General features: G+C 37.3%; 1 protein-coding gene across 13 annotated transcripts in view; it reads right to left on the bottom strand.

Moving 5' to 3' along the window:
- PLEKHA7 (pleckstrin homology domain containing A7) overlaps positions 1–18,078 on the bottom strand; it is a 155,568-nt gene that overhangs the window by 130,437 nt on the left and 7,053 nt on the right. The gene's annotated exons all lie outside the window — the stretch shown is intronic.

Genomic DNA, 18,078 nt, shown 5'->3' on the forward strand with positions numbered 1-18,078 from the left:
AAGGATTACACTGATTGGCTTCCCTAGGTCAACTAGACAGGTTACCGGTGATAAAAGGAAATCAGGTTGGATAAGCAGGACCTCCCTCTCATAAATCTGTGCTGGCTGTGACCAGTGACTGCACTGTCTTTCAGGTTTTTCTCAATACCTCCCAGAATAATCTTCTCCATACCTTTACCAGGCACTGAAGTGAGACTGACAGACCTGTAGTTTCCAGGGTCCTCCTTCCTGCCTTTCTTGAAAATCGGGACAATGTTCTCCATTTTCCAGTTAGCTGGGACCTCTCCAGATTCCCAAGACAACTCAAAAATTAGGAGAGGCTTTGCAATGACATCAGCCAACTCTTTGAGGATTCTTGTTTGAACATATTATTTCTTTTTAAATGCTTTTCAGCAAGTGCTATGGCAGCATTTTTTGCAAACTCACCTGTGCCAGGGAAGAGATTTACAGAAACAGGAATACCGAGAAAATACTAAAGAAAATAACTTTTAGATTAGAGTTTTCAGGATAAGATTATATTAGGAATATCCAAGAACATAAAGGAAGTGGACACCATTAGAACTACTTTATGCCAAAACTGAAAACACATTTAAATTGTTAAATTGTTATCACAAGAAGGTCTAGCCCAAGGAGCATTTATCCATTTTCTAAGGCAGAACTACAGGTTGTGCTAGATCAACAGGGAGTTCAGGAGTCATATACAGCATGAATCCATTTTGGAAAGGATTTAAAAATGGAAGGCATTGACAATGGTGTAACTTCCAAATACGTCTGGGGAGAGTGTACTGAATTATAATTGGACCATTTGATTCTAACTGAAACAAATTCATCTAAAGGAGATAATTCAAAGTTTAAAAACAAAACAAAACAAAAACCCACAACATTCAGTCCTCCCACTGAAGGAAATGATGACTAAACATACCTAGTTTGGAATTACACTATTTAAAACACTACTAATCAAAATATTTCGTGGTGAGAGGGAGAAAAGGAACCTGAAGGTAGTGAGATGGCGGAATAAACCAACCATAAACAAATAGAGAATAACCGGGGGAGGGGTAAGGGGGAACCAACAAGAACCAAACAGAGAACAACAAACATTTTGCCTTTTAAATATATCCTACCCTATACACCCTCCCACTTCCACTTTATCTTTCCAACAAAGAGATGCATACAAACATATAACAAGCCTGAATGAAAACTGCCCAAAGCTTAGTTAAAAACAGAAAAATACTGGTTTTAAGACAGTTTCCTTTCTGACCTTTTTGTCCATTTTTGCAGTTATTGCAGAACTGCACAAAAATCCAGAACTATATACTGGAAACCACAGGCTTTTCCACAATTTCTACACAGCCTGAAAGCCTAACTCTTTACCAAAATGTTCTGTTTTAAAATGCAGAACTCTGACAGCCAAGCTTTCCCAATTTCAACATATTCCCTAATACGCTTGAGAAAAAGCTGAACTGCAAGAGAGAAGAAATGCATGTCAAGAATGTAACAGCAAACAAAAATGAATCTGTAACAAGCCTGGGGTTTATGAGACTGTAACTACATTAATTTTCAAGACTTTTTCTGTAGACTCATTTGAGTGACCCATTATTTATCATTCCTAATTTTCAACCCATTAAAATTTCACTTAAGAAAACTTCTCGCAACTGTCAGCACACGCAGCTGACTTGAAAGGCTGTTGTTAAAAGCTCACGTAAAACGAAACGATAAAGACAGATACACTGGATTTACCCCAGAGAACAGAAAGTTTCTGGAAAAAGGCAAGAGATTCAAAGATGACAGAATAAAGTGTTTAATCCAGCAAATCTTCTACGTATGCTAACTTATTAGTGTGCAAGTAACACTTCGTTCTTCAAAGTTTTCCTCTATTTCCCACACAATTCTTGTTTCCTATCTTTATATACATTTGTTAATACTCACTATTTATGTGTGCTTTGGTAGAAAACCCATCAGGATGGATGATGCACAGTCTGGCAAAACATCATATGCAAGGAAGACTCACTGGAGGGAAGGGTTGTGGCATCCCAAAAGTGTAGTCTGAAATTCAGGACCTCAGCGACAAGAAACACATGAGTTTCTCAAACCACCAACTTTGACTTTTAGTTAACGATGAGCACTTCGGCAATCATTTTAGGAGAGCAATGGGGACATCCGTAGCTACAGAATTGATAAGAAAAACGCCATAAAACTGCTCCATAAAACTACTCCTTTACATGGTAACATTTTCCTTGTGTTCTTCCTTCCTTGCGTAGTCTCAGCCAATACCGTTCTGACTTACTGATACTTCTCCCGTCCTTGCTGGATTCTCAGCTTTCTTGTCCTGAAAGGCTACTTGATGCTGGCCCCCGAGGTGCAGCACTTCCCAACACAAATCACGCTGCTGTTTACACATTCCTACATTTCTTCTGCGTGACTGGTGAGTACAGTACCTCCACTACTTTTTCAGCTGATTACAACTCAGATAACTGAATGGAACTTATGAGGCACACATAATGAGAGTTAATTATACTCACATGACGCAACTGAATTTATGGTCACATAAAACCTCAGCTACTGTAACTATTACACAGACCTAGCAGATCCTCTTGCACAAAGCAACAAGTACACTACAACGACTTTAAAAGAGGTAAGACAGGACAGACATGCATGGATTAGTACAACAACAAGTCGTACTAATCTAAACCATAGCAAGATGGTTAACCTACATCTTCCACATAAAATTAAATGCACTTATTTCTACGAAGTTTTACACCAGGATTTTAATACCTACAAAACACATATGGGTGTTAGAGTCTTCAGAAATAAAAAGCAATTTTCTTACTTTGAGCGGTTTAGCTACACAAATTTGACCTTTTTAAGCACTGACAGAAGCTCTAGTAAGATTCAAAATTGTGAACACCCAATCTGTTACAATTTTATGATTTAGCTTAAAAACTAAAGGCCTAAACAAATGTCTCAAAATGGATGACAAGTTTGAACATTAACTGCTAAAGAAATTTCATTTTCTAAAAAGGCACTCTCAAGGTCACCAGCTGAATGATCACCAAATAACCTTCACATTCACTAACCAAGCCAGACATCATCTGTTATATTTCAAGATTCCCCCTCACATAATAACCATGAGTCAAACAGGCCAGTAAATGCATCTGCCCACACCTGTAACAGTGGATAGGCAGTAATAGCATATAGATAGTACAGACACCAGATTTGACGCAAATTACAATAAATAATGCAGAGATGAAGTAGAAAACAACCAAACACAAGTGCTAAGTAATAGAAAAAAAACCTTTTATTGGTTTTAATAACTTCATCATTCTCCTATTTATCAAGTATTTGTAGGAGAGACCTTATAAAGAACCAAAGCTTTGATACATATGGTGTTATTAATTGCTCTGGGTTTGTTCTATTACTTTACACAAAGAAACTACAAGCCATTCATGTATGTAAGGACTACAGGCACAGGTACTAAGTGCCAATCAAATAGGTATTTTCTCCAGGTTAAAGAAAACTGTTCTCCCTTTCTTTCTCCTTTTCAAATCTCTGGAATGTCTCACACAAAGGATTTTACAAAAGTACGATGCCTATGGTGAGGTACTGTGTTCTCTGCACCAAACAACGGAATGGCAGCACGTGACATAGTCAAAAGTACTGCAAGTATGCACATGTGCATCACGGCCAAATTAACATTCCCAGGATTTGGCCCTGGCTTTAAACCACAAAGCAGACATGCTCTAGTTATATTCTGTAATGATATAACATTTGTTTTGATCACTACTGTATTTTTTTCCACACCAAGTAATACAGTAATCACAGAACTAAAGTGGGGACTAATGTTTCCTCATTTACAGACCAGTATACAGTCGAATTATTTCCAAACAATTTTCTTGGAAAAGCTCAAGTCCAAACACCATCTATATACAGTCACTCACATTCTGTACACATCCCTCCACTAATTCTTTCCTCCTCTTGTTATGAACTGCAAAAAGCAAAAATTTCTTGGGCAGCACACACTGTTCTTCTAATGGTTCAAAAATACAGAAAGTATTAATTATTTCAAATATTTCAAACAAGTTTTATTCTAAAAAAACTGTAGTGTATAATTAGAAAAGTATTTTGAAAAATATCCAGCCTCCACAATATAACCTATCTTAGCTGAAGACATTCTTTTCCAAAGCCTTTCTGAAGGCACCAGAATTTATTAAGAAGTTGAAAACTGCTATTTACATTACATGTATGAACAAAAGCAATTGTTGTCTTTTCTGAATAAGGCTGATTGCAAATATTTTGCACTACAACAGGCCCTTTATCATACTATCCAAAAGCTTTGCCTACTTGAAGTAACAATGATGTTTTAATGGAACTTGCCTGGAATCTACTGCTCGTTTTCTTGGATAGGTCTCCACTAAAAATATTTACTATACTCACAGCATCTTTGTAAAACCTTACCATCCAAAGCATTTCTTCTGACAAGACATTTAATGTTGATTTTCCACAAATTCAGTATGATTTTTACCTCATGAGTATGAACACAAGTTCTGCAGTTCTAGGCTGATGCAAATGTTAAGTCCTGTCATTTTTACACGTGCATGTGTGGGAAGAGGGAGGGTATGTTTGTTTTTAAATGCAGCAAGCTCAACTTGTCGTACTTCCCAGACTCTAAATTAGAAGAGGAGGGGTTTTGAAAAGTATTTTATTGGCAGTATGTATGAGTTTCAAGCCATGTATGTATCTGCAGGCAAGTACATCTGCTGCAGAGGTGTCTATCTTTGGACTTCTACCAGTTTTCCCTGCAGTTCAACACCAATTTATAGCAGAATTTATAGAGGAAAACAACAGAGATTCCATGAGTAATCCATGCCAAGCCCCAATTAAGACTTTCAAAACAGTAATTACTTGGTGTCAATTATGCCAGTACTTCTTGAACGAGCACGCTTTAAGAATCCAAGCAGGGCTAGCCAGACTGCAAACGCTTTATTAGCCTTTATTCATTCAACAGAATCTCTCCAAAAGCACACATAACCCCAAATCTCCAGCAGCTGTCTACATTTTTCACTGTCACCCTTAACACTGCGAAAAGAATAGACCTTTAGTTTGGAACTAGTTATTTTTGCATTTCTACACAAAAACACACTAGAAAGGTTTAAAAATAGACATATGTTGAAAGTTTTTAATTGCCATCCTAGTGTTAATAAACTCTTTCTAATGACTGAAAAACTGTTCCTTAACAGTAAACAATAGGAGTTACCAGCACATGCACCTTCTCATTGCAAAAAGATTCAAATTCTGTAACAGCCTGCAAAGGAAATTGTTTGAAGACACAGAAGCATTACAGAACCAAGGGTTTTTTTTAAAAAATACAATGTTAAGGTTATCCTCTCTGTCAGCATGTATTTAGTATGCCACTTTCTCTTTCAAAGCACTCGCATTACAAGGGAGCTTTCTCAAACTTCTTTTTTAAAGCCAATAAAGTAGATTTTCCTTTAAAGGAGAAAAAAAAAACCCCAAACAAATAGAGCTAAACCAAGCAATGGAGTAACCCAATTATTGGCAAGCAAGCCACAAAAACAGGCACATCATATACAAAAGCACATAAATTTCAGGAAAAATATACAGCACAATTAAAAAAAAAAATTCCCCATAGAAAACCCCATCAGCAGAAGAATTCATGATTTTCATAAGGAGTCATGTCAGATCTAACTGGATAGCATTGCTAAAAATAAGCACCCACATTATTTAACTGATGTATAGAAATTATTGGTGCCAACCCCTCCAACCCTCCACATTCAGAAGGCTTCAGACATCCTTTAAATAATCACGCAGAGATGCTGCAGATCCAAATGACAGAAGCACAGCTTTTTGTTTTGCTGATGCAGAGCACACTGCTAACTTCTGAAGACACAATTTCAGTGCAAATATGATTTATGAATTGGAGCAAAAAATGCCAAGTAACTGAAGTAAGTAAAGCTCAAGGTATTTCCCTAACTCCAGTTTTTATGGGCAGAGATCTGATGTTATCTTTGAATTTAATAATGCATAGGTTGGTTATTAAAGAAATGTTATTTTTTTTATTCTAAATGCGAACTTGGTGGCACAAAAATCACATTAAAACAATCCAGCCAGTTTTTGCTGCAGACAGAATTTTTGTGTCAACTTTCCAAATTCTCAATGCTGTTTTTTCAGTATTTGCTAATGTCTTCATCCCAGGTGTAGCCCACCAACCTGGGAACAAGAGCTACGCTTTGCAAGGCTTAAACTGCCACATTTCAACAAACAAACAAACAATCCTACCACAACTATGTTTTTGTTCAGCGAGATCGGAAAGCCCCTGAAGATTAGTTGAGCTGGCATAACAAACCAAACCTGCCGGAACAATTCATCTGGCTTACATGCTCTTCCTTGCAGCCACGTTTCCTGAGGAACGCTCAAAACCAGATGTTTTTCAACTTGGATAAACTCTTCCAGCATTCTGCTCCTGCAACTCTCTCTTATGAGTAAAGAGCCCCCTTATCCCGTGATAGGTTTGGGAATCAAGATAAACAAGTGAACGTACCCTCTCACCTCAGAGGAGCACACGCTGCGGACGCCTCCGTGTTGTTCAGAGGATGTGCACTGACAGGCAACAGGCACACACATGTCACAGGCACACGGGGAAACAATCCCATGCAGACACCCTCATGCACAAGTAGGAATCAACCAGCCCAGGTCTTCTAGGGCTTACTCAAAAAAGCAGTGGCTTGTGCCACTGAAAAGACTGGGTATCTCTGAATTAAGTGGCAAGTCAAACTTTTTTTTTTTTCCTCCCATTTACAATATTGCTGATCTCCAGTGATAAAATGCAAACTCTGTGAAATGTTAGCATGATGATATCTTGCATTATTAAAGTACTATATGTTGCTGTATTTATGGTACATTTCCTCTCTTTTTATTAGTCTTGTGTTACATATAAGCAGGGGAAAAGGATACACTGTTCTTATGACACAATCTCCCACACCAAACCACATTATTTAAAGTTGCTGGGTTTAGAACGAAAAACAGTTCTAGAACCATTATTTACTACAATGTCAAACTTAATTCCTGGTAATCAATGCTAAGCAGATCATTTAAATAAACTTCACCAGACACAAAATTCCAAATGCACCACAATCCTACTTTGAATTCTCAGGCTTCCTGCAATTACAAAAATCATTTAACAATTCCACATTAATTGGGAAAACAAAGATCTAAAACTGTTCTTTCCCTTGGAGAAAATGTGCATCATTTTAATTCTGCTTTTCAAGACAAATTCATCCAAAGTGAGACATTTAAAAGTAGATTTATTCTTTAACAGTTGCAGAGTTGGCACCAAAAATGCCCTCTTGTGGCACAGCAGAACCCTGCAGAGCCTGCCCTAAAGTCTTCCAACTTAAATTTTAGAACAAGAATGTATGACTCAGGGCTTGTTTTGAGACTAAACGAGATAAGGAAAGTGCATAATAAGGCAAACTAAAACTGCAGATATCATTCAGAGTTTGAATGAATGAATGAATGCTTGAAACCAGTTTCTGTATGTGGTTCCTTCATTTTTTTTTGACTCTTAGTGTAAGTAGTGGGAACATCTGGCCCTCCTATAAATCTAAGCATAATCCAATTCCTGGGGAAAGCTGCTCTGCTAACAGAGCAGATTCCCGAAAGGGGAGTCTTTGTGCTGATTGAAATCGTTCTATTAAAGAATATGTGCAAAAAAAAAAATTTGACATCTCCAACAACAGGCAACAACTTGCAAGGCTATCGCGCTCTCATCTCCACAGACTACTAATTCTCAGACCGTGAGAGGAACAATCAATAGACAACTACAATCAACAGATTTTTCTCCCAAGGACCAAAGCTAGCACACCACAAATTTTTCTGTTAATAGACATGTGGCTGTGACAGCTTCGATTCCCTTATTTGAAAGCAGCAGCTTTCACACAGGTTTTATTTTTGCTGTTTTTTAGGTCTCAGCCTGGCAAAATGACATTAAAGTAGCGGTTCATTTGCAAGCAAACCAAAAAAAAAAAACAAACACTAAGAAAGCCTTTAAACTGAAGTCAAACCTCCACAAGCACTAAAATCCTGATGCCTGGCAAGGAGAGGGGGCATCTCCTATCTCTGTGTCTACAATACAGCACAGTTAAAGGCACATTCTTTAACACATCAGTCTTTTGGTTACATTTTGGCAGCCTGCCAGATTATTCCTGAGGACAATCCCTATCAGCTCGGGTTCTTCATCCTGCTCCTCTGTACAACAGTCTGATGTGAAAGGTGTTACTTTGCTTTTACAAAAAGCAGCTCAAGTAGGAAGCACTTCTTTGTAAGCACAGGAATACCATATTCCAGCTGCCAGCTCATCTGCAGCAGCCCAGAGCAAGGTCATGTTCACTAAGGCGAGCTCATTCCAAGCACTGGGACAGAGCTGGCAGCAGCATCCGCAGTGCTGAGCAGCAGGAGAGAACAGGCAAGGTTGAAAGTGTAAAGTTTGAGAGGAAAAAACCACATTTCGGTCAATCAGAAAAATACTCAACAAATATTTTTTACTTCAGTGAAATAATTAAAGAACAAGGAAAAAAAAACGACAGCACTTTCACAATCTACTATAAACCCTCAATCAAGCATAAAATTTCAGCTGAAATATTAAGACATTAGAACATAACAATACATTTTAATTATTTGATTAGCTGACACTCTTCAGACATAAGCCATCCTTGTTTGGTTTAGATAATAAGGTATTTTCAAAGTTTACAACTGAAGTTTCAAGAAAATTTTGTTATACACTTTTCAACACTTGTTGTAAAAACAATGTCTTCTAAATTGAAGTTGCTATTTAATCCTCAGTGAAATCACTATGTAATTTCATCTGTAAAGGGCAGAGATGTAAACCTAAGAAGAAAAAAAATCTTTTTTGACCACAGTCACTGAGCTTTTTCTTAAAACCTGGTTTGTATGTAGCTGAGATTCAAGTCCTCCCATGAAGAGTCAGACACACACGCTGTATTTTTAGTGGTCTGGGCCCCCCAGATGACAGAACCCCTCATGCAATGGTCATGGAAACACACACATCGCTGACACTGAACATAAGAGCGGATTCCTCGGGACAAAGCCCTGTGAGCCGTGCTGCAAAGCTACTCAGCCAGTTCAGAAAACACACAGGATTATGGTGAGAGAGTTTATCAACCCAACACAACAACAGGGAAAGCATTAGGATCTGAGATATTTCTGATCATTTTCCTCACTCAGCATGTCCGGTAAAGATTCTCAGAGTCATTAAGCTGCATTCTTCCAGGTATAACAGTCCAACAGCCCTTTTCTTTTTAAGTACATCTGATCTTCTCATGCCTTTTGAAACCAGTAAATCAATATTTCCTTCCAGAATTATCCTAGCTTGTGTCTATTTTCTACATCCTGATCTTGCTACCTAGAGGTTAACTGAGTAAAACCAAGCCATATGAAGCTCTACAGACCAATTACCTGGTCAAGATCCCAATTTATTAAGAGCTGCAGTCTTCCATACTATATACAAATATAGTTCTCCTCCAGTGCTTGAATACAAGAAATAGATGCCTGTGAGCACACACCCATATAAAAGGAGTGAGATGGGTTGGGGAAGGAGAGAAAAAGAAACCACAATGTTCTCATTACCTCAGACTAGCTGTTAAGCCACACCTAAGTCTGGAAGAGGTGAGTCTCCTCTGAGTAGCACACAGCCTTGCAAGGCTTCCTCTTCAACCAGCCTTCCTCAGGCAGATTGTAACAAAAATTCATTCTCTCCCTAATTTAGCCCAGATCACTAACCTGAGTGCTGTCCCAGGATCTCTGCAGCTCTCTTAGTCGCTCTGTCTTCTGATCCTGGAAGGAAATTCTCAATCTCTGTACCCACCCATCTTGACTCAGCAAGTCTCCTCTGCAGAGCACCAGCCTACCCATTCAGGCAGAGAATACAATTTCCCAATCCCAACAGGAAATAACTCCTCATAATCCTTGAGCAGTTGAATGCTAAGAAGGTCTCTCACTTACAACCTCACTTCGTGTACCCATGTTTAAACAAACGGTATCGATTACACAGGTCACAAGCATCTCACTTTTCTTGAAACCAGGAGCACATTCCCATCAGCTACAGTATCTACAGTGCCAATTGTGAGGAGAAGGCAAGTATTCAGCTGACAAATGTTTAGCTGTGTGCAGCTACTCTAAGCAGTTAATTCAACGTATTTTACAGGACGTCCTTATATGAGTCAACTTTAAAAAGGCAGCTGTGACAATTAAGATTCTTTAGCAGGCAATATAAGAAGCCTATATCAAAAAAATCTACAGTATTATTAAGTACATGCTAAGCAGTAGCCTATTTGAATGGCCTGGTCTGCCTTTCTTCCAAGCACTCAAATCATTGCTGTCCAAAACAGAACATCACTAAAAACTGTTATTCTTACAGTCTTTTTAAAGTTTATTTCCGGAGAAGCAATACCTAAACAGCAACCTGTTTTACATGCCCTGCAGAAACTCTTTTCAACAGTGGAGGGAGTGGGGAGGGACTTATCAACCTCAGAGCTAGAAAGCTTTGAAGGGCATTCCTCTCCCGAGGCATTTCAGATTTCCTTCCTCCAAATGTTAGACCTGTTGCCAAGAAAGTAGCCCTCCTCGTGGTGAGCCACTTTAAAAAATAAAACAATAAATCATTAAAAACTGCACTATAAGAGTTACCACAGTCTACTTGAAAATGGAGTTAGTTAGTGAAAAGACTCTTTACCCTAATCAATGGTAAAGGTCCACACTTTCAAAGTGAAGGAAATGAACAAAAAAAACATGTACAGGCTAAAAGTTTACTGTAAATCTCTGACCGACCTTTTAACAGCTCAAACAGCATAAATCCCATGAAAGACTTAGGACAGAATTGCCCCCACCATTTTTCCAAAGCTTTTGAAAGAGATACAACTTTTTTTTCCTAGCATCAAGGAAAATACTCAATACGGAAATATTTCCTCATAGCAACTTATCTCAATAAGAAGAATATTTATCATGTTGTTTTATGAAGATGACAAGTGCTCACTTCTCAGAAGATTTATTTATTCAGCATGAGATACAAAAAAGCTTCCACTAACAGCCTTTGACCTGCTTGACCTTCAAGAATACTTTTTGCTGTTAGCTACATCATTATACATGTATTGTAACATAAATGCATTTTGACACAAACTGATCAGGTAGATGGAATAACTTCACTGTCAAAATTTTCCAAGATTAGAGCTCTGCAACTTTCTTACAGAATGGAAGCTATTATAAAAGCAATTGTTATCTTAAATGGAATGACACAGAGAAAAAATTCCCACGGTGTTGGGTTTTTTAACATACAGCATTTAAACTGCCAGGGGGTGTGTTTGGTTTTTCCCTAATAACGCATGCAGTGTAAAGGCTTGCTTTTAAGACCTTGATGCAAGACCCTTTCAGCAGCTTTTCACAATGCATGCACACATGATTATTTCAACACACCACCACACAAACCTTTCCTATCATATTGGAAACTCCACACTTTAACACCAACCTTCTTCATTTAATTTGCCCATAACATACGGTGATAAAGTAATTCATGTACTCCCAAGCTTCTTTCAAAAGTTAAATGCTTTAGATTCTGAGAAGGCACAGAGAAAATATTTCCTTCTGTTATTCAACTAATTCAGTCAACAACTAGGTCAGAAGTGAAGGAAACTTACCTGGATGCACTTAAACCACTTTTTCTTTTTGCAATTTATGACCCACTAAGAAATAGAGAACAAATTTACATGGATCTAGATTAAAACTAGATTGAAAAGAGAGAAGGAAATCACAATTTACTACTTAAAATTATCTGAAGCAGGCAAAAAAAATATTGTATTGTTGAATTTTTTTTTTAAATCCATTTTTACTACAACCAAATAAGAGACGTTTCATTTTAGCTCACTTCAGAAGTGAAATGTAAGCGGGAACCGTATATTTATTAAGTGAAACAACTGAAACTGCTTTGTGACCTCTACTCCAGATTACCAAACAATTCCATTTCTGAAAACATTGGTGGAGCATGAAATATCCACTGAAGTATTTCATATATCAAATTCAGAACAGTCCAAAACATAAAAAAAGAAGCTACAAGTAAGCATAAGTACTTAACGGGTTAAGCAGGGTATAGTTCATAAACAGAAGTAACTTTGTTCATGAAGACAGCAGTTCAACTACTGCCAACTCCTGACACACTACTCCCCCACAAAAAGTAATTTCTCTGATTGTTAGAGAGAAAGTGTTTTGTCTACCTCACAGATAGTTAGAAGCTTGCAGAAAGTTGAGTTTTCTTACAATAATCCATTCCTATGTGTCAGGTACAGATATTTCCTAAACATCTGAACTAGAGCTCAAGCTAAAGAAAGCCACAGTGCAGCTGAGAAAGAGGCACACTCCCTTCAAATCAGCACAACGTTGGGGCTCTCCTAATGCTGCTCCTCCACTCTAATTCTTCATGTGGACATTCCTCACAGACCACTGCACTATTAATTCACACGTCTTTCATATTTCTACTCACCTCCCTGGTAGGGAGGTCTTACACTGCAATTTAACATTTTCACTACAAACTTCAGTAGCCAAACTAAATGGAATGTCAAGTTAACTGGCATGGAAGAGCTGCTGAGCCAAACTGAACACAAAAATGAGTAACACAGTAGAATTTTTTATACATTTGTAGAGGTCAATGGTCTTTCAAATTCTGTACTCTTGCAGAACCAACAAACCTTGTGACAGAATACTTAAGAACTTTATTAAATCAATCAAACATATAATCATGCTAAATTTATTTTCTGTTTTCACTTACATGTTTTACAAATGTTGAAATTCACCAAGAACAACATTTTCAGCACATTTCTCTCATTCAGAGACCCAGTAACAGGTAAAAACCATGTTCATTATCACTTAACAGAATTTCTGAGAAATTAAATTAAAAGAAAAAAAAGTTAATCTATCATTACCACGCTGGGAAAAATAAAATTGTTGATGCCAAATGTTACTTTTAAACTGACTCCATCTGCATTAGCCCATTTGGAATTATCACAGTTTATTCATCACATTAATAGAATTTCTCATCATGGTTCTAATCATAGATATCTTAAAAATTCATCAGAAAATCTAACATTTTCTTTCTAAAGGAAATATATCTATTATTTGCTAGCAGCCCATTACATTTTTAAATTATGTTTTTTTCTATACTCCCACTCTCCACCAAAAAAAGGTAATAGGCCTATTTACAATGTACGTCATCTTAAATTACAGAAACCACTCAGGAAATAGCTGTATGACAGTCTAAACATAAATTTACAAGTCTTTTCATTTCCTTACACAAACAAAACTCTATTCTGGTCATCAATAACTCAGAAATTCTGTTTTGGCCTTGCTACTCACATTACTTAAAACCACAGATTTGAGCTACTTCTTTTTAAGATTTCAGGCAACACTTCATCTGACTTTCACAAACCACAGCTTACTTGAGCTCCTGTTGTCTGCCCACCAAAGTGACACAAGAACAGCACACTGGTAATCAGAGACACCCCTCAAATAGAGACACATCCAAAAATCCACATCAAAAAGCTTTTAATTCACTACTTATTTACATTTCCAAAATTACAGTCATAGCTGAGATGCCACCTTCCACATTCAAAGAAGCGCAGTGAAGGTGGTGAAGCATCTCCTGCACAAATCTTGTGAGGAACAGTGAAGGGAACTGGGTGTGTTTAGGCTGGAGGAAAGGAGGCTTAAGGGAGGCTTTATCGCTCTCTACAACCACCTGAAAGGAGGATGTAGCCAGGTGGGGGTTGCTGTCTTCTCCCAGAAACAAGCGACAGGACAAGCTGCGCCAGGGGAGGTTTAGTTTGGACATTAGAAAAAACTACTTCATCAAAAGGTTGTCAAGCACTGGCACAGGCTGCCCAGGGAAGTGGCTGAGTCACCATCCCTGGAGGTATTTAATTTAATTGGCACTTAGGGACATGGTTTAATGGTGGACTTGGCAGTGCCAGGTTAACAGCTGGACTTGATCTTAAGGCTCCTTTCCAATCTAAATTATTCCTTACTGCAGTCAGTATACAGGAGTGGATGTTTCCTTGCAGTGCAGGAATCACCAAGTACAAGGGTTATTAAAATCTCATACAAAATTCGAAGGCATTTGTCCTGAAATTCTCTGGGTCACCTGGCAAAACCAGAAATATTGCCGTGGCAATTCAAACTGCTCAGTAAAGAAGAGGGAAACTACCAGACTTTAAAAATCTGTATTACTTGTAAATCTCTAAGCAAGGACTACTCTGCATCAATACAGCAGATCCTGCACAGCAAATACTGGGTATTATGTTTGAATGCCTTAATTTTAATATATCTCGTGTTTAACCTTGACACTGGATGTTTCAGGTTAGTAATTTGAACTGCAATTTATGTTTCTAACTGCAATGGTTTTTTTAATCCTTCAGCTGCAATAAAAATGCACACGCAAAACCTGGATTTCATGCCAAATCATCACATGCTGAATGCCCAGCAATCACACGCCACACATGGAAACATACTGAAAGTCATAAACTTGAATGCTGTTTCATGTCTTGGTTGAAGGACATTGTCATAGACCTCGGTAATTTCAATTCCCCTTCCCTCATTCAGTTGTTTCAGTATTTCCTAAGACGAGTCAATATTCTCCAAAGGCATGGGAATGTGACTCTCAAGAGGGACTCTTTATCCAGAGATTTAGCTGTCCACCTTCTCAAACATGTTAGCAGTAATGGGAGAAAAAACAGCCAGTGGCACCAAAAAGCATCCTTTATACTGATACTAACACCTCACTCCCCTGAAGATTTATCATTTCACATCTCTACTGAAAGGACCAAATACCTTGTTAAATGATTATATCAAAGCCCAACCGGACACCTGTAATCTGCTTACTAAAAGAATTTCATATGATTTCACATAAGACAAGTAAAAATACATAATTGTTTGGGGTTTTTTTTTAATATAAGTGAGCTCAAACTTCACATTACTACACAGCTAACTGGAAGAGCAAAAGCAAAGATTTAAAATTGGAAACTGGAAGTAATAACATGCACAGTGCTGAAGGAATAAATCTTATCACTAGCTGAAACAAGCATTCAAATATTTCTGTGCTAAAAAAGTGAAGCACAAAAGTGGCATTTAAAGAACAGCATTCATCTATTATTTCCAGAAAAGGAAATAAAAACATTTGCTCAAGCCACTTGGCAATATAATTGTCTTAAGTGGAAAGCAAGCAACAACTTCACATTAAAAGAACTGCATGTTCACAAATTCTTCTCTTTAAATAAAAAAAATAAAAAATAGGGCTGATATTCTGAGATGGTAACAATCAATATCAAGTGTTTGACAAGTGTCATCTAAGGAAAATGGGTTTTACCATTTTACAGCTAAGTTTTATTAATTTAACTTACTCCAGGCAATTCAACATGGTTTTGAACCACCATGTCCTCCGGAGAACAACTGTCTACACCTAGATTTTGTCAGTCTTATGTCACCAAACAGCTAATGTTTTAACTCCTGATCTTCAGAAAAAGGTAAAGAAAATACTACTTTATGTAGCAGCTTTACCAGCCAGTGAAAATTACATATAGTGAATCACACCCATTTGCACAGTTCCGTCTGCAGATGTGTTTAAACAGTTTGCTGGAACTAACAGGTGTTAGAATAAGCCCCAGTTCATTGATTCAAAGTAGGCACTGAACTCAAGCACTAAAAGGTTTACCCACAGAGCACACATTTAAAACACCTAAAAACTGCCTTAAAAAAGACACCCATATTTTAGTTTTTGTTCTCTGATTCATGCTGCTTGATAAGCAAAACAAACAGTACCTCTATCTTTTCATTGCTCTCCTTTACATTAATATCAATATCCTAAGTTAATCAAAACAAGGCTTTCTTCTGCCTAGAAAAGGGACAAAGAAGAAAAAAAAGCAAAGAACAAAATAAACATGAAAGTTAAGTGGAAGTTGCTGTTCAAGCATTTTGCTACTTTGAAGATGACTGTGAAACTATAACGTTTTGAAACAAATATGCAGCTTGCAAAAGACAGTAACTACATTTTTACATATGAAATAAACCAAAAAATTAACAGCAGCTTTCCTGCTTAGTCATATTTTACAATTAGAGTCTACATGAGCTCCTGGAAAAAAATCATCTGCAGGTTGCAGAATCAATGTGTATTTTCAAACTGCTTAGTAGTCTGCTCTTAGATCAGGATATTTGGTCTCTAGGAAGTAAATAAAAATGTAATTAAAGTCCTCACTTGACAAAGAACTGTAAATAAAACCCAGTATTACTCAAATGCTTCGTTTCAGCAGTACATCCAAATCTCAATTTAAGAGTTTTGGTTGTACATTTTATTAAAGTAAAGATAAAATCCTTAAAGGTACAGATAAGCAATAACGAAAACGGGTTTAAACAGAAAACTTCAGGCAGACAAGCACATACCTACTATGTATTGGTAACAAGCTTTTGTACCTGTCTAGACAAGTCAGTGACACTCTTGCCAAGTACTGCATGGCAAACAATCAAAAAGAAAAGGGTTGGGCACTTAACCAGATTCTTCTTGCATTTTAACATCTTTAATTACAAATCTGCTTTTAAATTAAAAGTTCTGCTTCTAAGGACAATATCTCAGAGCAGACCTTGTAAAACTGTCTAATAATGCTGCAGGAAAAGACAATTAAACTATAAATAAAATGCCCCATCTTTTACCGTTATCCAACACAAGGTCATAAAGAAAAAATTTTAAAAAGCACATCTAGGAGGCAAAGACAAAACAAATTAAATTTAGCAGTAAATTAGAGTGTACAGTCATACTGGATAGAATCGGACGTGATATTAAATAAATGTGACACCACATTATTCAAGCTGGTCTTTGCAGGGATGCAGCACTACAATACTGAAGCAGTACACTTAATCTGTACCAATGAAATGTAAATATTTGAGATGATGGCAAACTTTGATCAGTAGTGAGGTAAAAACTCATTTTAGTATAATCCATCTGCGGCAAATGGAATGATGGGAAAATGCAGGGTATAGAATACATGAGAAAACCTTCACCCATGTACTTCACAGCATTTCTCTTTTCACTGAAACACTTGCTAAGATTGTTTAATATTGCTAGACCTGCCTGGAAAAAGGCACTTTTTTTTTCCTCCATTATAAAATACTAAAACATACTATACATCTACCTGCAGACTGGTAACCCTTTTAACTAGGTCCTAGTAGTAAACTAGAGTTTACTACTGATAGATTGAAGAAGCAACCTTTTCCAACAAAACATATAGTACTAATATCAAGATTCTGCTGTCCCAAGTAGTGGAGATTCTCTCTTTTCTAGTAAATAATGGGTAACCAAAATAAAATTGAAAGTGTGGAATAAATTATTTATTTCCTCATCTGATGGGATAGTCATATTGCACACTTGTAAAAGCAGTCTGGAATGTAACACAAGATTATGAAAACTATTTTTAAGACTCTACTCACCCAGTAAAACTGTATTTATTTTTCATCTTTACATTTTAGACAAGACTTTCAGAAATACTGAAACCCTCACTGCTTTCCTGCACCTTCCTAAAACATGTGCATAGGTTCACCTGCACAGATTCAAGGAATGCAGAATTGGACACTGCTTCAGCTAGAGGTTGAATTAATGAAGTTTTTCTGTCACATTAATGTTCAAAAACCTAGAATGTGTACTAAACAAAATGTGGATGCTGGCAGCTTTGGAGAAACAGTTCATGCCCTTGTTCCTGAGCTACAACACAAGGAAGCCATATAACCCCAACTAGAACAAAACAATGTTCCTCTGTTTCCCAGACAACTTTGATTTTCAGGAGTGTTCAGCACACAAAAAACCACCTCACATTAATGCGAACCACTCCCCCAAGTGTATGTTATCCTTGCTGGCCTCCTCAGATGGTCAAAATTCAGTTTTCCAACATCTGTGTATCTTGGAATAAAGGCAAACATGGATTGACAAAACAAGCTAAGTACTTTTTGGTATGGCCTTGCTGT

The sequence above is a fragment of the Empidonax traillii genome, unplaced genomic scaffold (assembly GCF_003031625.1).
Source record: "Empidonax traillii isolate 1590-97213 ecotype Southwest subspecies unplaced genomic scaffold, ASM303162v1 scaffold410:size520991, whole genome shotgun sequence".
In the NCBI taxonomy this organism is placed as follows: domain Eukaryota; kingdom Metazoa; phylum Chordata; class Aves; order Passeriformes; family Tyrannidae; genus Empidonax; species Empidonax traillii.